Source organism: Ursus arctos, unplaced genomic scaffold (genome assembly GCF_023065955.2).
Source record: "Ursus arctos isolate Adak ecotype North America unplaced genomic scaffold, UrsArc2.0 scaffold_14, whole genome shotgun sequence".
Classification (NCBI taxonomy): Eukaryota; Metazoa; Chordata; class Mammalia; order Carnivora; family Ursidae; genus Ursus; species Ursus arctos.
In genome coordinates, this window is record NW_026622808.1 from 69,213,453 (window position 1) to 69,231,790 (window position 18,338).

The 18,338-nt window shown below is 42.0% G+C and overlaps 1 protein-coding gene and 1 pseudogene across 2 annotated transcripts in view; both read right to left on the reverse strand.

Moving 5' to 3' along the window:
* Positions 1-18,338, reverse strand: part of RAB7A (RAB7A, member RAS oncogene family) — a 70,811-nt gene that overhangs the window by 32,322 nt on the left and 20,151 nt on the right. The gene's annotated exons all lie outside the window — the stretch shown is intronic.
* On the reverse strand, positions 2,769-17,222 carry LOC130543650 (60S ribosomal protein L26-like; annotated as a pseudogene).

Genomic DNA, 18,338 nt, shown 5'->3' on the forward strand with positions numbered 1-18,338 from the left:
CCTGCTAAGTGGGGAGTCTGCTTCTGCCTCTGCCCCTCCCCTTATGCTCTCCCTCTGGCTTGCTCTAATAAATAAAATCTTTAAAAAAAAATTAAAAAAAGATATTTCAAATCATGTCTACAAAATACATGAACAGATTAAGCCTAATATGTAATCACTGGGACTTAAATTCAGAAAGCCTCACTACCCAAACCATTTTTAAGCAACTATTTAAAAACCTGAATATGAAAGAAAAGAAAGTAGAACAGTATTAGATTCTGATCTTCTGTAAGCAAACTTGAAATTAAAAGCAGCATGGGATGTCTCCAGGGGGAAACTACACATTATTTAGACACTAAATCTAGAGCACTTCCTTTTGTGTTGACTCTAGCCTTCCGTTGCCTGTGACCCAACTATAAGTTGTAGAGAACCCTGACTGTGGATATGCAAATGAATTCTAGCTGGAGAATTCTCTCTCTCCTGTAGAAGAGCCAGTTTTATGTTCATGTGCATGTTCCTTTCAACTTTACTGACCTACACTTAACATCTGTTCTTTGTATTCTTTGGTTGTAACATTATCCCCATTTTCTTCAATTAATGAGTTAAAATCTTTGACGTGTTCATTTTATATTTAAATGACAGTCATGATCTTACCTTTTCTTGAAAAGGATCATAGATTTAACAGCTAACATTTCTTTCTTTTTTTTTTTTTTTAAAGATTTTTATTTATTTATTTGACAGAGACAGCCAGCGAGAGAGGGAACACAAGCAGGGGGAGTGGGAGAGGAAGAAGCAGGCTCATAGCGGAAGAGCCTGAGGTGGGGCTCGAACCCATAACGCCGGGATCACGCCCTGAGCCGAAGGCAGGCGCTTAACCGCTGTGCCACCCAGGCGCCCCTAACAGCTAACATTTCTAACAGAGCTTTTAAGTGTGTTTGGTCTATTTTCAGAGGCAAAAAGCAATACTCTTAAGGAGAGAATGTGAGGAGTGATGCGATTCCTAATAATCCAAAACTGGTCATATAAAGGTTGGCGGGAATGGTTGGCTTCAGTAGTGTTCTCAATACTCTTCCCCCAAAGCAGCTCAGATCTGCTCCTTATTCAGATGCAGAATAGGATAATAGACAACCTTATTCAGATGCAAACTAGGATAATAGACAACCAAGGCCTGTGGGGTCCAAGAGGCTCTGGTTCACACCAGGGCTCTGAAACTTACTAGTTGGGCAAATTGAGGTAAATAATCTGTCCTCCTTGGACCTTTTATAGTGAATTCCTAAATCTGTTAAAAGTGGATAGTTTTATCTTCTTGTGCTTCTGTGAAGAATGAGAATGAAGATGTAAAGGAACCAGAGACACCAATGCCTGATACATTACCATTACGTGGTGGTTAGCTCATTACTATTAAGCTCAGTATCTCCCCACCTCTTGAATTTCTGGAGCTACTACTGGTTCCTGGTAAAATCGGGTGATTCCCTTATTAACCCAGTACAACATTCTCCATTCAGTCCTTCAACCGCTGCAATTACAGAACATATTTTAGTCTTCACTCTTCTTGTTGAGATGAGCCCCACGGCTGAGGACATTTTCCAAATATAGAACTTAAAATTAAAACATATCCTTTCTTGGGGTGCCTAGGCGGCTCAGTCGGTTAAGCCATCCAACTTGTGATTTTGGCTCAGGTCATGGTCTCAGGGCCATGGGATCGAATCCAACATCGGGCTCCACGCTTAGTAGGAGTCTGCGTGAGATTCTCTCTCCCTCTGCCTGCTGCTCCCCCTCCAGCGCCAGTGTGTGTGTGTGTGTGTGTGTGTGTGTGTGTGTGTGTTCTCTCTCTCTAATAAATAAATCTTAACAAAAATATATCCTTTCTTAACATTTAAGGATAAGAAAAACAGCAGCAAGAGTCCAATCAAGAAAGGATCTTCTACAATAAGCAAAATACAGCCCTCAGGGATACCAATATGCCTCAGCCAGGACGCGTATGCCAGTGTACGATCTACAACAATGGAGCCGGAACAAACTAATGGCCAATAAGAATAGATTAAGTGTTCAATCAAATTGAGGTCTCCTTAGGAATTAAGGAGGTAAGAGAGGAAACATGGCTAGAAAGGGAAGGAAGAACTCAAAGACCTGAAAACTGGGAACATCTAGGTGACAGGAGCAAGAACACGAGAGGCTTAGGAAAAAAGTGTATGTAGGAGCAATTGATCAAAAGCTTCCTCATCTCAAGCACAACAGGATTCCTTCTCTAGCAAAGCAAGGCATGGGCCAGAGGAGAATGGAGGTCCTCATACCTTCAGGATTCTAATGGGCTCTGCAACTGCACCTTTTACAAAGGGAGTCCAGCCACACCCAGAGGTGGAAGACTCCAGAGAGAGAAAAGCCCAGGCTCGGGGAACTCTTTTTTTCTTTTTTTTTTTTTTTTTTAAGATTTTATTTATTTATTTGACAGAGATAGAGACAGCCAGCGAGAGAGGGAACACAAGCAGGGGGAGTGGGAGAGGAAGAAGCAGGCTCCCAGTGGAGGAGCCTGACGTGGGGCTCGATCCCATAATGCTGGGATCACGCCCTGAGCCGAAGGCAGACGTTTAACCGCTGTGCCACCCAGGCGCCCCTCGGGGAACTCTTTAAAACCACAAAGCTCTCAAATATTTCATGGAAAAGAGGAGTACTGTAATTATTTGTTTTAGTTATGTAAAAAAATAAAGTCATTTGTACTTGGATTTTTTTTAGGAAGAGAAAGATAGGGGATTTGCCTTCCAAATTTTATTTTTCTGAAGTTAATATTCTTTTTCTTTAGGCATTCATTTGACAGCAGGAAGAGCTAGGTCAGAAAACTTGGGAGACAGACGGGAATGAGGAGCCCTGCATCATTCCAGAGCTGGCTAAGTACAGGCATGCTCACATAACTGACAGGTGATGAACAATGGACTACTTTGATAACTGGCTTATCTATTACCCCTACAATTTCTTTTTTTTTTTTTTTAAAGATTTTATTTATTTATTTGACAGAGATAGAGACAGCCAGCGAGAGGGGGAACACAAGCAGGGGGAGTGGGAGAGGAAGAGCAGGCTCCCAGCAGAGGAGCCTGATGTGGGGCTCGATCCCATAACGCCGGAATCACGCCCTGAGCCGAAGGCAGGCGCTTAACCGCTGTGCCACCCAGGCGCCCCTACCCCTACAATTTCTGACTCTCCAGTGTATCCAGTGAGGGACACATATGATAAATGTAAATGCCCCCTGGGTACCTAACTGAGACCCTAGCTTAGTTTAAAATCTAGTCGTATTTCAAGATTGTCAGAAATGTCAGAAATACCTAGGCAGATTTCCTAGGTATCACACCAAAAGCACAATGTATAGAAGGACTGACAAACTGGACTTTATCAGGATTAAGAACTCCTTCCCACTGTTAATACAATGTTAATACAATGGGAAGACAAAGATGGAGAAAATATGTGCAAATCACATATCTGACAACAGACTTAGAACTCTAAAATTCAGCAAGAAAACAAACAGCTCAATAAAATAAATAAGCAAAAGATTAACCAGATACTTCACCAAAGATGAATAAACATGTGAAAAGATGAGCCACATTATTACTCATTAGGGAAATGCAAAAACCATAAGCTTAAACTACCAACCTGCTTGAATGGCTAAAAAAAAATTTTTAATGACGACACCAAGTGCTGGTGAAGATATGGAACAATTGGAGGACGTGGAGCAGTATTGCTGGTGGGAATGTAAGACAGAAAAACCATTTTAAAAATTAAACATACATTTTGGGGTGATGACAATATGTTCTGGAATGAAATAGTTGTGTTGGTTGCATAATCTTGTGAATATACTAAAAAGCACTAAAACATGGGATGCCCGGGTGGCTCAGTCGGTTAAGTGTCTGCCTTTGGCTCAGATCATGATCCCAGGGTCCTGGGGTCCCAGGGTCGTTGCTCGGCAGGGAGCCTGCTTCCCCCTCTGCCTGCTGCTCTCTCTCTTTCTGACAAATAAATAAAATCTTAAAAAAAAAAAAAAAGTACTAAAACGAACCTTGAAAGGATGACTTAATGATTCCCCTCCTAAGTATCTACCCAAGAGAAATGAAAGCATATGCCCAGACAGACTTGTACACAAATGTTCATAGCAGGTTTATTTGTAATAGCCAAAAACTGGAAGCAAATATCCATCAAACTGGAGAATGGAGAATTGTGACCCATCTATATAATGGAATACCATTTGGCTATAAACAGGAATGAACTACTCATACATTTAACATGGACGAATCTCAAAATAATGCTGTTGAGTGACAGCAGTCAGACACCTCTCCCCCAAAAGTACATCCACAGTATGTGCATATCCATAAAGTACATACACAGATTCCACTTAAATGAAATACCAGAAATGCACACTAGAAAGTAAGTCAGTGGTTGCCTGGGGATGGGTAAGGAAGGGGCAGTAGGCAGGAAGGAGGATTTATAAAGGGGCACTGGGAGACTTTTGGGGTAACGGATTCGTTCATCATCTTGATTGTTTCACAGACACATGCATACATCAAAACTCAACATGGAGAGTATAAACACGTACAGTTTACTATACGGCAATTATACCTCAATTAAGCTGTTCTATAAAAAAGAGAAGGTAATCAGAGGCTATCTGCAGAAATTTGAGGGGATGACGTGGAAGAAGCAGTGATCTTGCGATGCTGCACTTCCTATTTCATTCAGGATGTCAAATCTGGGTTCCGGTTTGGGCTTTTCTCAATGTTCTGCTGCACACACGTTTGTCACGTGTTCTGTTAGCACCTAGAGTCACATTGCATACAGAAACCTTCCACCCACCCAAATCTGCCCAAGGGGAATATTCTCTCCTGCTCTCAGACTCAAAACTATTTCCTATGTTCCTCTACCCTACCCATTACATCTGGTCTAGTCCTACCCGTAACTAATCTTTCCCAACCCTCTTTTTCCATCTGCACAACCCCAGTTTGAATCCTCATTACTTCCTGCCTCTTTATTTCCTCAGCTTCAGAGTCGCCCTGCTCTATTTAGCCTGCTTTGCTATAAACACACAGTGTTAACTACCACAGTCAGAGCTCCTCGGGCTAACTCTTCCAGCCCTCCCCGGCATGGCCCCAGCTCCCTTCTGATCTATTTGCTTGCCACATGCAACTTCCCCTTCTATTGTAACCTGCCTGTCCGTACTTTTCCAGGCCCAGCTCCTATAAGGAGCATCTCTGTTGTACCATGACTCAAACCCAGCGACTCCTGATTAGACTAGAGGCAAACAACTGACTGAAGAGAAAGTCAATCCACAGTGGGGGCTGAACCACTCAAGATTCTCAATGGAAGCTGAATGCCACCATGCAGCGTGGTTAAGCAGTGCCACACACTAGGCACAAGAACTGCAGCAACAGATGGTGTCAGGGAAGTCAGACCCAGTTGGAAGTTGAAAGAAAAGAAGAACCCGCTTTATACCCACTAGGATGACTATAATCAAAAGGACGGAGGGTAACAAGTGCTGGTGAGCATGTGGAGAAACTGGAATCCCATACACTGCTGGGCCAAGGTGAACTGGTGCAGCCCTCTGCAAAGTCCGGTAGTCCCTCAGAAAGGTAAACACAGAGTCACCTTATGACCCAGCAATTCCATGCCTAGAGATGAACTCAAGAGAAATGAAATGAAACATACATCCACACAAAAACCTGAACACAAATGTTCACAGCGTCAATATTCACAAGAGCCGAAAAAGAGGAAACCACCTAACTGCGTACCAACATCTGGTGATGCACAGAGAACAAGCTCTGAGTAAGCAAAATCATTTGGACCCTTAGGGAACCTGAAGAAATCAAAACGGGAGAGATGAGAACCCAGGAGGTGTTCCACAGAGATGACAACCTTCCCCCTCCCATTAAGCTGGCTGGAAATGAATTCCCTAAGATTCTCTCCAGTATCCTTCTGGTAATTCTTCCCCGCCAGTCCACGTGAGTGATGAGTCGTGCAGAGACAGCCTGGACTGCACACACTGTTCCCATCCCCGGAAAGAAACAGCTCTCTTAGCCACAACCTTCTCACTTTGCCAAACTCAGTTCCTTTTCAGTGCCCTACACTTTTCTACTTCTGACTCTGCCTGTGACACTGCTTTTAACTGGAATAGCCCTCCTGCCCTTTCTCCCACCTACCTTCCCTAACCCAACTCGAAAAACACTGAAAAATAATGCCTCCTAAACTGAACAAATCTCTGTCTTCAGTTGGCCTCTCTACCTACACATGCAAAAAATTAACATTAACACTGATGTGCTCCATTGAATACAGACACTCAAAAACAGCAGCCTCAGTATATAACAAATAAATGTTTGCCAAATTGCATTACTCCAGAGGACAGAACCTGAACTAGCTGTTTAACAAGTTAAGTTTTGAGGGGCCCCTGGGTGGCTCAGTCAGTTGAGTGTCTGACTCCTGATTTTGGCTCAGGTCATGATCTCAGGGTTGTGAGGTCAAGCCCCACATAGGGCTTGGAGCCTACTTTAAAAAAAAAGAAAAAAAGAAAAGAAAAAGAAAGAAGAAATACAGAAGGAATGACTGAAATAGAAAAAAATCATTTTGCAACCCTTAATGAAAATGAAAGGTTTAGGTCAAGATCATCAATGATGCTAGTGCCACAGGTGAAAGGTGGGTGGGGAACTAAAGATCTACATGTCACCAGAACAGCACCTCACAGATCACTTCTCATCACAGAGGCTGGGAAGGAAGAGCCATACGCAGCTGTGACCATCTCAATATAGTGATTAAACTTATCTTCACTAATAGTGGGACAATCAGACATTATGAAACATTCTCATCAAAGACATATAACCTAAATTTACCCAAGCTGCACAAGAAATATCAGGGGTAGAGGAACATATTAAATATCAAAGGATGCGACCTGCCAAATCCAAAATGTGGAACATTCTGTTACGACAAGTGGCTCAATCTTTTCAAAGTTAAAGGTAATGACATAAAAGGAGGGAGGGGGAAGGGACCACATGCTAGATGAAAAGACCTGAGCATTTAGGGGTGAATTTACTTTGTTTCTTTTTAAAAAATATTTATTTATTTGAGAGAAAGAGTGTGTGAACAGGGGTGAGGGGCAGAGGGAGAAACAGACTCCCCACTGAGCAGGGAGCCTGATGCAGGACTCGATCCCAGGACTCCATGATCTGAGCCGAAGGCAGTTGCTTAACTGACCGAGCCACCCAGGTGCCGTGGTTAAAGAGTTTCTGATACTGAATCCCCAAGATCCCCCAACTTTTTTTTTTTAAAGATTTTATTTATTTATTTGACAGAGATAGAGACAGCCAGTGAGAGAGGGAACACAAGCAGGGGGAGTGGGAGAGGAAGAAGCAGGCTCCTAGCGGAGAAGCCTGATGTGGGGCTCGATCCCAGAACGCCGGGATCACGCCCTGAGCCGAAGGCAGACGCTTAACGATTGAGCCACCCAGGCGTCCTGAAGATCCCCCAACTTCACCATGGGCTGTTAGACCTGTCAGGGAATGTCCACATGCGGAAACCAAACCTTCTGAAGTAGTTCAGGGTGTGCTGAACCAGCTGTCAGTCCTGCTCCCCAGGCAAGAAGGCCCTCACTGCTAATTCAGATTTAAGTAATCCTTCGCATCATTATGTTATTCCCTCCTGTTTTGTTTGTTTGTTTTAGAGGGTTGCAGGTGTGGTAAGACTTCAGAAAGTTAAGAATGGGAGAGGTTTGTAATAAAGAATACATTAACATGGTTTGCTTAGTTTACTGTGTTGGGGAAGAAGGGCCTGAAAGGGAATGAATACTGGTAAACATTCTAATTCTTGGGGAAGGGTGAGCGAAACCCTTAAGTTTCCTTTTTTATTCCTTCCCTTGTCCCTTCCCCTTACCCTTTTTTCATCTTTAATCTTTCACACAACAAAACCTAACTGTAGCCTAGAATAAACTGCCCCATCCTTTTTAGCTCAATATTTCCAGAAGTATCCTCACCCCAAGAGGTTTTCAAATTTACTAGCATAAAGTTAAAGAAAGCATTCTTACTGCATTATAATTTATATTATGACTTACTGTGGTAAAATATGCATTAACATAAAATTTGCTTTTTTTTTTTAAAGATTTATTTATTTATTAGACATAGCCAGCGAGAGAGGGAACACAAGCAGGGGAAGTGGGAGAGGAAGAAGCAGGCTCCCAGCAGAGGAGCCTGATGTGGGGCTCGATCCCGGAACGCCAGGATCACGCCCTGAGCCGAAGGCAGACGCTTAACAACTGCGCCACCCAGGCGCCCCTAAAATTTACCATTTTAACCTCCTTAGCTTTATAAACAAATTCTCACATCTACAATTTAATTTTCTTCCTCACTTGTAAGATAGACTTCCTGGCCAACTCTTAGGGTCGTAGGGAGGATTCTATGTGCAAATAAACAGGTAAAGGAGCTTTGTAAACAATAAAACACTTTACACAGATACATGACTTACCCGAAGTCACTATGGGACTGACCGTAGGGAATGACGTGATCTTGCCTTGCGCCCCCCCTCCAAAGAGGATTAGATTTAAAGATTTCAGTTACCACTAGTTCAAAATGTTTTTGAGTCTGTCAACCTAGAAACTGAGTGCTTTCCTGTAGCTCTCAGTCACCTCAGAGCCACCCATCCTTTCATTTCTACATCTCACTTCTGTTATGGTTGCTGGATGAACTTCCTCACTTTTATTCAAAGGCTTAACCATCAAAAGCCTGTTGGTTAGGTGACTAAGCTGACTTTCTGCCAGAGTGCATCCGGCTGTTCACAAACCAGATACTAGTTCTTTGACCTGCAAGAAGTATCTGAGAAACATGGGACGCCTGGGTGGCTCAGTCGATTAAGTGTCTGCCTTTGGTTCAGGTCATGATCCCAGGGTCCTGGGCTCCCTGCTCAGTGGGGAACCTGTTTCTCCTTCTCCCCCTGCTTGTGCTTGCTCTTTCTCTGTCAAATAATAAGTAAAACCTTAAGGAAAAAAAAAAAGTATCTGAGAAACAGAGGTATGTAAAGGATCAGTATAAGGATGCTCTGGGATCTGTCCTTAGGAAAGAGTGACTCTATTCTTAATGCCAAGTTTATTAGTCAGGGTTGTTCAAAGAAACAGAACCAAGAGAACCACTAAGATGGAGGAAGAGAACCTAACGGCTCTTTGGCCCCATATATAAGCTCATATTTTGCCAATTACCTTCAAATGAGATTTAAAATATGTTGTTAAAAATAAACTTCATATACATAAGATTTACACATGTAACAATGTATAAGATCTCATAAATACATACAGGATCATACATATATACATATGGAGGCCAAGAAGTCCCAAGATCTGCAGTCTGAGGGCCTGACAACCAGGAGAGCCAATGGTATAAGATCCAGTCTGAGCCTGAAGGCACGAGAAAACCTCCAAACGGAGTGAATTCTCTCTTGTTGAAGCTTTTTGTTCTACTCAGGACTCTTAACAATTGGATGAGGGAAATCTGTTTTGCACAGTCTACAGATTCAAACGTTAATCTCTTCCAGAGAGACCCTCACAGATATATCCAGAGTAATGCTTTAACTAAATAACTGGGCATCCCCTCCCCGGTCAAGCTGCCACATACAATTAACCACCAGGCCAGGGCTAGATATGAAAAACTAACAGAAGCTCACCCACTTGAGGTTTCAGGTAAAATGAGGAACTGTAATGCTTAAGCACAGGCCCATCTCTTTAGGCTGAAAAGGAAATGCTAAACGAACAGAAATGTCAAAAGTTTCACAACACTTTGCTTCTATTTCAAAAGTTACTGAAGAGAAGGTTTAACGGGACTGAAGCTGTGCTAGTTGTTAAGACTCTGGCAAAATAAAGGTCCGTCTGCCAAACTGGATCATCAGTGCACAGCCTGCTTCGAGACACCGTTGCTAAATACGAATTAAAGGTGCAGACACAAAACTACCGTAACAAAAAGGAAGAGGGATGAACACTCCATATTCCATAACTGCACATGCTTCTCCACCACACTACACTACGAGCTGGTAATATATGGTTTATGAAATCACATTTCCCCGTCAGGCCTGTCGGTTAAGACGCGTTTGTATGGAGTGAAGGCACCGATCTTAATTTCCTCATTTGTAAGAGCATCACACTGTGGTGCGGCATCACCACCTATTTCCAGAACTTTCTTTCATCACAGCAAACAGAAACTCCACACAGATTAAGCAATGATTTCCCAGGTCCTGCTCCCCCAGCTCTTAGTAATCCCTATTCTACTTTCTGTCTATGAATTTTCCTTCTTTAAACAGCTCCTGGGAGTGGGATCATACAGTATTTGTATCATGTGCGGCCTATCTTAGCATGATGTTTTCAAGGATCGTCTACATTGTAGCAAGCATCCGGACTTCATTCTTGGGGTGCCTGGGGGGCTCAGTCATTAAGCGTCTGCCTTCAGCTCGGGTCATGATCCCAGTGTCCTGGGATCGAGCCCCTCGTCGGGCTCCCTGCTCAGTAGGGAGCCTGCTTCTCCCTCTCCCTCTGCCTGCTGCTCTCCCTGCTTGTGCTCTCTCTGTCAAACAAATAAAATCTTAAAAAAAAAAAGAACTTCATTCTTTTATATGGTGAATAATATGCCGTTGCGGGTAAACAACACATCCTGCTTATCCTTTTTAATTAATATTATTTAAATTCAAGTTAGTTAACATCCAGTGTATTTTGCTTATTCTTTTATCTGCTGATGATGTGGGTTGTTCCTTTTTTTGACTCTGAGTAATTCTGCTATGAACAACAGTGTATCAGTATCTGTTTTGAGATCCTAATTTTAAATCTTTTGGGTATATACCTAAAAGTGGGTTTGCCAAGACATACAGTAACTCTGTTTAAACTTTTAAGGAACAACCAAACTGCTTTCCACAGCGCCAGCACTGTTTCAGCTTCTTAGGAGCAATACACAAGAGTTCCAATTTCTCCAGATCCTCACCAACATGTGTTTGTTTGATTTGACAGAGAGAGAGAGAGAGAGAGAGCGCGTGCGCACGAGCAAGCACAAGCAGGGGGAGTGGCAGAGGGAGAATCTGACTCCCTGCTGGGCTCAACGCAGGCCTTGATCCCAGAATTCTGGGATCACGATTTGAGCGGGAGGCAGAGGCAGCCGCAGACGCTAACGCTTAACTGACTGAGCCACCCAGGTACCCCTCACCCCTTTTAAGTAACAGCCATCATAGTCAGTGTGAAGTGGTATCTCACTGTTGGTTTAATTTGTATTTCCCTAATGACTAATGATATGCATTTTTCTGTGTACGAATTAGCCATTTGCATATCTTCTTTGAAGAAAGGTCTATCCAGGTCTTGTGCCCATTTTGAATCGTGTTTTATGTTGTTGAGTCGTAGGAGTTCTTACATATTCTGAGTATGAATCCCTTACCCGATGTATGATATACAGGTATTTTCTCTCATTCTGAGGACTGTCTTTACTCTCTTGATACTGTCCCTTGAAGCACAGTTTTTAATTTTGATGAAGTCCAATTTACCTGTTTTTTCCTGTTGTTGCCTGTGCTTTCAGTGTCATATCCACAAAATCACTGTCAAATCCAATGTCATAATTTTTCCCCTATGTTTTCTTCTAAGAATTTCATAGTTTTAACTATATAGATTTAAGTCTGGTTTTGATCTAATTTTTGTACATGGTGATAGGTCAAGCTCATTCTTTTGCAGGCAGATGTTTTCCCAGTACTATTACCATTTATTGAAGACACTGCCCTTTTACCACTAAATGGACTTAGCATCTTTGTGGAAGTTCAACTGATCCTATATGAAGGTCAATTTCTGGGCTCTATATTCCACTGATCTACACATGTATCCTTATGCCAGTACCACAATGTTTTGATTATTACAGCTTTGCAGTAAGTTTTGAAAATCACGAAGTGGGAAACTTCAACTTTGTTTTGAGCTTTCAAGATTGTTTTCACTATTCAGGGTCCCATGATTTTCTGTATGAATTTTTAGGATGCATTTTTCTATTTCTGCAAAAAACAGTCATTGAAATTTTAATAGAGATTGCACTGAATCTGTAGATGGCTTTGGGTAGTAATGTCATCCTAATAAAATTGATTTTTCTAACCCCAAAACGTGACGTGTCTTTTTATATCTTCTTTAATTTTTTCCAGCAGTTTTAGAAGTTTTCAGTTTACATCTTTCACACACCTAGTTAATTCTTTAAAATCAGTTTTTAAAATTTTAAATCCAGTATAGTTAACACGCAGTGTTACATTAGTTCCAGGCGTACAATACAGTGAATTAACACGTCCATACATCATCCAGTGCTCATCACAAGTGAGCCCCTTCATCTCCATCACCAGTTTCGCCAATCCCCCTGCCCACCTCCCCTCTGGTAACCATCAGTGTGTTCTCTATAGTTAACAGTCTGTTTTTTGGTTTCTCTCTCTCTCTCTTTTTTTTTTTTTCCTTTTCTCATTTGTTTCATTTCCTAGATGCCATATATGAGTGAAATCAGATGGTGTCTGTCTTCCCTACCAAGCTAATTTTGCTTTTTTCTGATGCTATTTTAAGTGGAACTCTTTTCTCGGTTTCCTCTTTGGACAGTCCACTGTTAGTATATAGAAAAGCAACTGGTTTTTGCATGTTCACTTTCTATCCTGAAACTTTGCTGAATTAGTTTATTAGCTTTAACATAAGGTTTTTATTTTTTAGTATGAAATCTTTAGATATTCTACACATATAAGATCATGTCACCTGCAACACAGATAATTTTACTCCTTACCTTTCCCATTTGGATGTCTTTTATTTTTCTGGCCAAACTGCTCTGGTTAGAACTTCCAGTACTGTTACGAATACAAGTGGTGGCAGTGGGCATCCTTGCCTTGTCCCTGAACTACATCAGAGGAAGAGCTAGAAGTCTTTTACCACTATGATGTTCACTGGGTGCTTTTCATAACATGGCTTTTGTTATGTTGAAGTCACTGTCTTCTATTCCTGGTGTTTGGAGTCATGAAAGGCTGCTGAATTTTGTCAAAGGCTTTTTCTGCATCGAGATGATCATGCGTTTTTCTTGTTCCTTTCATTCTGTTAATGTGGTGTACTATACTGATCACTTTTTCGATGTGCAATCATCCTAGCATTCTAGGGGAAAAAAATCCCACTTGCTCGTGGTGTATAATCCTTTTAATAGGCTGCTTAATTTGATTTGCCGGTATTTTATTCAAGATTTTTGAATCATTGTTTATAAGGGCTACCAACCTGTAGTTTAACTTTTTTTGTAGCGTTTGCCTGGCCTTGGTATCAGAGCAATGTTGGCTCGTAGAATGATACAGCAAGTGTTCCCCCCTCTTTGATTTCTGGCAAGAATGTGAGAATCGGTGTTAGTTCTTTAAATGTTAGCATTCACCATTGAAGACATCAGGTCCAGGGTTTTCTCTGTCAGTAGGTTTTGAGCAACTGATTTGATCTCCTTACTTGACAACAAGTATGATTTTTATTGAGTCAGTTTTGGTAGTCTGTGTTTCCAGGAACTTATTAATTTCATCCAGTTTATTAAATCTGTTGGTGTACAAGTGTTCACAGGACTCTCTTATAATCCTTTTTTTTCCCCTGTAGAATTGGTAGCAACATCCCCACAAAGTTCATTTCTGATTTTTAGAAATAGGAGTTATTTTTTTCTTAGTCAACCCAGTGGGAAGTCTGTCTGCTCTGATCTTTATTATTCCCTTTCCTTCTACTAGCTTTGGGTTTGGTTTGTTCTTTTTCTAATCCCTTAGGAAGTAAAGTTAGGTTGTTGATTAGAGATGTTTCTTCTTGGGGCACCTGGATGGCTCAGTTGGTTAAGCATCTGACTCTTGGTTTCGGCTTAGCTCGTTAATTGTCAGGGTTGTGAGACTGAGCCCTGAATGGGGCTCTGTGCTCAGCCTGGGGTCTACCTGAGATTCTCTCCGTCTCCTCCCTCTCTACCTACCCACCCACTTGTGTGCACTCCCTCTCAAATACATAAATAAAATCTTAAAAGAGACGTTTCTTTTTTTTCAATGTTAGCATCTATCGCTGTGAATTTCCCACTTAGTGCTTCTTCATTGTGGCCCTTAAGTTTTAGTATATTGTGTTTTCATTTTACTCATCTCTAAGTATTTAAAAACGTCCCTTTTTAAAAAAATATTTTATTTATTTATTTGACAGAGATAGAGACAGCCAGCGAGAGAGGGAACACAAGCAGGGGGAGTGGGAGAGGAAGAAACAGGCTCATAGCGGAGGAGCCTGATGTGGGGCTCGATCCCATAACGCCGGGATCACGCCCTGAGCTGAAGACAGACGCTTAACCGCTGTGCCACCCAGGCGCCCCTAAAAACGTCCCTTTTGATTTTATCTTTGGCCCCACTGGTTCTTTAAGAGTGTGTTGTTTAACATCCACAAATTTGTGAATTTTCCAGTTTTCCTCCTGTTACGGATTTCTAACTTCATCTTGTGGTGGTCAGAAAAGAAATTCTATATGATATCTATCTTGCTACTGAGCTTTAAATTGTGGCCTAAGACCAGGTGTGTCCTAGAGAAGGTCCCCTGTGCACTTGAGAAGAATGAACGTGCTGTTATTGGGTGGGGTCCTGTATGTGTCTGTTAGATCTGGTTGGGTTATTGTTATTCAAGTTCTCTATTTCCTCACTTCTCTCTTCTCTGATTCTACCCACTCTCGAATATCATTGTAAAATTCTCTCTCCCTTCAGTTCTGTCAATTTTTGCCTCATGTATTTTTTTTCATTTTAACAGTTTTTACTTATTATTATTATTTTTAAGATTTTATCTATTTATTTGACAGAGAGAGACATAAGCAGGGGGAGTGGCAGAGGGAGAGGGAGAAGCAGGCTCCCTGCTCAGGGACTCAATCCATGGTCCTGGGATCATGACGTGAGCCAGAGGCAGACAACCGAATGACCACCAGGCGCCCCTTAACGGTTTTTACTTAAAGTTGCATATAAGATTACTCCTGGGGCGCCTGGGTGGCTCAGTCGTTAAGTGTCTGCCTTTGGCTCAGGGTATGATCCCGGCATTCTGGGATGGAGCCCCGCATCAGACCCCTCCGCTATGAGCCTGCTTCTTCCACTCCCACTCCCCCTGCTTGTGTTCCCTCTCTCGCTGGCTGTCTCTCTCTCTGTCAAATAAATAAATAAAATCTTAAAAAAAAAAAGAAAGATTACTCTACTTCTGCATCTTCTCAATTGTTTCTTCCTTATATATATGCCCTTTCCCTTTCCTACTTGGCAAGACTTGGCTTTATGTTCAAGCATCTTTTGGCGGTCTTTGTCCAGTTTTAGTCTAGTGGTAACCACCTTGCTAGAGTGAATGCCCACATGGACAGCTGTGCCATTCACCTTCTCTCACTGTACTCGTTCGGTGTAGATGACGTACTTCTTCCCGTAAACCTGGGCTACTCTGCCAATTTGCTGACCTTCGTAGTGCCCTCGTGCAATCTGCACTTCATCATCCTTTCAGAAAGATGGACATGGATCGTACGTTTTACTTCTGTCTCAGCTCTTTGGAAAGAGGGGAAAATATGATCTTCCTGCGAACATGGGAAGGTGCACCGAAACGCCGTTCACGGTTCTTGCTCCGGTCAGAAGCCACAAAGGGCTGAACTTCATTTTGGCCACTGGTGCTTCAGCCATGGCTACAAAGGGAAGGGCTGCCTCATATAATTTGATGACCTGTCATTAGATGTGTAAACGTTTACCATTATTTTGTCTTCTTACAAAATTTTTTTGATTTAAAATCTATCTTCACTCATCTCAGTACGGCCACCCCAGCTCTCTTTTGGTTACTATTTATGTGAATTATCTTTTCTCACTCTTTCATAATTAAAATATTTTGTGTCTTTGGATCTAAACTGAGTCTCCTGTAAATAAATAGTTGGATCAGGTTTTTCTATCCAATCTGCCAATCTGTCTTTTTGGAGTTTAATGCATTTATATTTAAAAAAATTACTGATAAGGAAGGACTTATTTCTGTCACTTTGGTGACACTTTGTGTTCTATAGGCCGCATAGCTTTTTTCTTATTTGGCACGACTATCTTCTTTTGTGTTCAACCGATTTTTATGTAGTAAAACACTTTAATTCCCTTCTCATTTCCTTTTGTGTGTATTCTATAGCTATTTTCTTTGTCATTATCCCTCCGCTTTACAGATGTTAATAAAGTACCTTACTGTGTTGTATGCAACCCTTTCCTATAGTGTTGTGATGCCAACAGACTTGTATCATCACTTTGAGACCACACTTTAAGCAAAAGGAAATGAATACTCTAACTGTAAACACTGAGGTCTTTAATGCCAGAAATTATTAGATTTCCAAACTAGAAAGGAAAAGCCCATTGAAGCACCACAGATTTTAATTTTCAATAAAGTAACATTACTCTAATAATCCGCCTAAACAAAAAGCTTTTTGGAGTTCCTTAAGGGAAAAAAAAAAAAAAAAAAAAAAAGAGCAGGTACCTGGGTGGCTCAGTTAGTTAAGTTTCTGACTCTTGATTTCAACTCAGGTCATGATCTCAGGGTTGAAACTGAGCCCTGCACTGGGCTCCCTGCTCAGCAGGGAGTCTGCTTCAGATTCTCTCGCACCTTCTCTCCCCTCTCTCTCAAATAAATAAATAAATAAATAAATAAATAAATAAATAAATCTTAAGGGGGGGGGAGCAAAATGTCTAAAGACCAAAAAGTGAGAAAACCATTGTAGACTATCCCAGCCATTATCAGTCCATTCCTTGCCCTGCACCATTGTGATGGAATTACAAACACCCATTTGGGCCCCTGGCTGGCCCTAGGTTTTTAGTTCTTATAGCTCAGAAGGCTGATTTTTGGTGACCCGATGGACTTTGGTAACCTGACAGGTTGTTTTCTCCTTTTTTTCTTTCCATCTTGTTTCTTTTTTCTTTATTCTCCATTCTTTTACTTTTCCCATTTTTTTCTATTTTCCTTTTTCTTATTTTTCTTTGTTCTATTTTCTTATTTTTCTTCATTGTCTTTTCTCATTTTTCTTTTTTAAATTCTTTTATTAGCAGTTAGTAAGCATAATTATTGTTTTATATCATCAGTATTAATGTCGTTAGCACATCAGCATTGCCAATTAGCACGGTTAGCAGATCACCATGCAGCAGGGCGCTGCAGCCATCTCTAACAAATTACCCGTATCTACGACTACGAGCTCCTCCAGACCACTGATCAGGGTAACTTCGCCAATGGTGAGGCTGGCCCAGCACATCCTGACTGGGACAGAGGCCGTGAAGGTCATTAGGAAGAGTCAGCAGAGCGCCTCCAGTTTCCAGGGACTTTTCTATGAAGCACACAGCACAAAGGCCTTGAATCACACCAATACTGTAAAGCTGAGGTGACTGACACTGAGGAAGCACTATTCCTTGTCTCGGAGTGTGTCAGTGGAGACATGTTTGGTTATTTACAATGGACCATGGCCACATGACAGAGAAAGAGGCCAGAGGCAATTCCAGCAGCTAGTATCCACTGCGTAGTACTGCCACCAGAATGGTATAATACACAGGGACCTGAAGCCAGAGAACCTACTTTGTGACACTCAGGTGAAATGTAAAAATTACAGACTTTGGCCTCAGCAACGAGTTCACCACTGGCCATAAGCAGAACACCTACTGTAACAGCCTCCCTTATACTACCCCAGAATCCTTCCTGTGCCAAAAGTACAATGATCCAAGGTCACCTGGGTGGCTCAGTCGGCTGGCTAAGTGTGTCCAACTCTTGATTTCAGCTCAGGTCATGATCTTAGGGCTGTAAGATCGAGCCCCACATTGCCCAAGCATGGAGTCTGCTTAAGATTCTCTTTCCCATGGGGCGCCTGGGTGGCACAGCGGTTAAGCGTCTGCCTTTGGCTCAGGGCGTGATCCTGGCGTTATGGGATCGAGCCCCACATCAGGCTCCTCTGCTATGAGCCTGCTTCTTCCTCTCCCACTCCCCCTGCTTATGTTCCCTCTCTCGCTGGCTGTCTCTATCTCTGTCGAATAAATAAATAAAATCTTTAAAAAAAAAAAAAAAAAAAGATTCTCTTTCCCTCTCCCTCCGCCCTTCCACCTCCCCCCGGCAATTACAACAATCCACTACAGTGGATGTGTGAAGCACAGTAATCATTGTCACCATGGTCACTGGTGTCCCTGCCTTTTGTGGGAGAGGACTTCAGGGAGCTATGGAAGCAGATCCTGAGGGGGCAATACCACATTCCAATATTCTTATCTCTTGAATGTGAAAACCTCGAGAAAATTGATGGCCCTCAACCCCAGTGATAGAGGAACGTTAGAAAATATTATGAGGGATCCATGGATGAGAATGGGCAAGGAGAAGAAACTCAGATCTT